The sequence below is a fragment of the Rhipicephalus microplus genome, unplaced genomic scaffold (assembly GCF_043290135.1).
Source record: "Rhipicephalus microplus isolate Deutch F79 unplaced genomic scaffold, USDA_Rmic scaffold_137, whole genome shotgun sequence".
NCBI classification, from domain to species: Eukaryota; Metazoa; Arthropoda; class Arachnida; order Ixodida; family Ixodidae; genus Rhipicephalus; species Rhipicephalus microplus.
Window position 1 is genome coordinate 570,001 of NW_027464709.1, and position 2,500 is coordinate 572,500.

Sequence of the window (2,500 nt, forward strand, 5' to 3'; positions counted from 1 at the left end):
TTAGCCAAGTCAATAAACTCTCGACCACGGAGGAGTGAAGTCCCATTTCCTAGCCATGAGGTTGACCCTGGTGCTTCCTTGCATTGTTGCAGGGGTCTACCATCGAACGACATGTGGAGTTGTCGGGCCCAATACTTTCTGGACTGCTTACTGTTGCCGATTTTTGTGCCCCTGAAAATGGTGAGGTTGTCAGCCTGCCTCTTAAGCTGAGTGATTGTCGGTCGGGTGGCTGCAAAAGCGCACGCTGGATTGCTAGATTGGGCCACCGTCTGGTACCGTCGTAATCTCATGGCCGGAACAACCGTTCTAAAGCATGGCACTCCAAGCCCACCCTCTTCTACTGCAGCGTAGAAGAAGCCAAGCGGCGCATCTAGAGGCAGCGCCAGCCATCTCCTTACCGCAGAACGGACCACTCTATCAATTGTCAACAGTGTTTTCGCCGAAATTGGGCCGAGCACTAGTCGATGGTATAAACGAGGCAAAAGGTAAAACCTAAGCACAACCAGACGCTGCTGAGGTTTCAAGGGCGCCTTAGACACTCTCTCGAGAAGAATGGCCAACTGTCTTCTTACTAGACCCTTCTCAAGGCCCTTGACACCGAAGTGTACACCCAAGTAGCGCCATGTAGACGTGCAGTTCGTCGTTGCCAGACGTTCCCCATTCACAAAGAAGTCAATGTCTGTTCGGATCTTGGACCTCTTCTGCCAACCCGATGGCTCGATGACTAGGGTCGTTGACTTTGCCGCGTTAATCTTAAGTCCTCTGGCACCGAGAAATGAATTCAGACGATCAATTTGCTGCTTGAGGCCCCAGTGGGTAGCTGTGGTCAGGATAATATCGTCCGCAAATGCCATGGCCGATACCTTCATCCCCTCACTGGTAAAGGCCAACTGGGGGTCAAGCTCAGCCAAGAACTCGTCAATGACTAAGTTGAACAGGAGCGGTGAAAGGGGATCACCCTGCCTTACCCCCACTGTAGGATGGACGACCAGCGATTTGCCTCCGAATGTCAGCACTGTTACCGCATTTTGGTAAAAGTCTTCAATGTACGAGATAAAGTCTTCAGAGATCCCTTTTCTGCGTAAGGCTCTCAAGATTGCCGGTAAAACAACCCTATCGAAAGCCTTCGCAATGTCAAGCGAGGCCAGAGACAAGGGTCGCAGTGACTTGCGCGCTTCATCAATGATTGTCGCAAGGAGAAGAATGTTTTCAGCACACCCATCCACTGGCAAAAATGCCCTCTGCTGCAGGTCCAAATCGAGGTCAGCAAGCAGCCTTCGGAAATATATCTTATGAAGCAGTCTAAGGAGCACATGAGATATTGAGATTGGGCGGTGTTGCGAGGCTGTTGAAGCACCAGGAACTTTGGGAATGAAGATCGTTCGTGCTTGGGTGAGAAAGAGTGGAAGTCGCTTCAGCAGCAGGAGCAAGTTAAGTAGAACCTGGAGTATTACTGGCGGAACCTTCCGCAGTTCCCTCGCCGCAAAGCCATCAGGTCCGGCTGCCGAGCTTGATGAGGGCATTGCCGCCTTAATGTCCATTTCTGTGATAAGGAACACAGGATCGATAACCTTGTGCGGGCGTTCGATAGCAGGAGACACTGATGAAGGCACCACTTTCTCCATGATCTCTCTCCATTCTTCTAGAAAAGCTTGGGGATCCTCCACCTTGGAGTCCGCCTCTCCATCCAGAATCTGTCTTGCACACTGTGTCCTGTTCCGTCTGAAGAGTTGTTGTGTCAAGGCGTATTCCCGCTTCTTTTTCTTCCTGCGACTTTCTTGAACAGGTGGAAGAGGTTGGCGACCATGCGGACGCAAGTCCGAAGCGAACACCTCCCTTAGGTAGGCATTAAGAGCTATCGTTATATCCTCCCTGTCGAGGAATCTCTTTGCAAGCTCCCATAGCTTGTATGCTTGGTACGCTCTTGGCGGAGGTTTTGTTGTTAGACCTCTTAGCTCAGCCTCAATCACCTCACGGTGATTTACCTCGGGGATGACCAGGGAGGCGTCCTCAACAGCTTGCTCCCCAATGTCGGCTAGCACCTCCTGAGTGCTTCTTGGGTAGAGTCTGTTCTGTAGGTCTTCCACCAGCCTCTTGTAACCTTCCTGCCTTCTGTGCGATTTAATGCTGTGCAGCGTGCGGTGCGGAAACGCTCTTAGTAGCTGTGCATTGATGTCCCGGACCTTCTGGGATCTTAATTCAACCTCCTTAGTTGCCATCAGGTACTCCTCCTCCTTTTTCCATCTGGGCTTGAGTCTGGCCAGATTCACATCTTCGTTGTATTCTTCAAAATGCCGATGCCGGCGATGCTGGCTCAGGCCAATCTTGCTACCAAAGGTTGCAGTACATTCTGGACATTGGAATGTCGTTGTCATGGTTGATATGTGGCCTGTCATATTCGCGTCAGCCGGGGCGGCATTTTCGGAACAGCCGGTAGCTGCTCCGTTCTCAGAACCTTCCTCTGTGGGCTTGTTGCCCGAATGCTTTGGCATGCTGCTCC

At 51.6% G+C, this 2,500-nt stretch overlaps 1 pseudogene; it reads right to left on the reverse strand.

The window, feature by feature from the left end:
* The window catches only part of LOC142791070 (large subunit ribosomal RNA), an 8,307-nt pseudogene that overhangs the window by 2,022 nt on the left and 3,785 nt on the right, over positions 1-2,500 (reverse strand).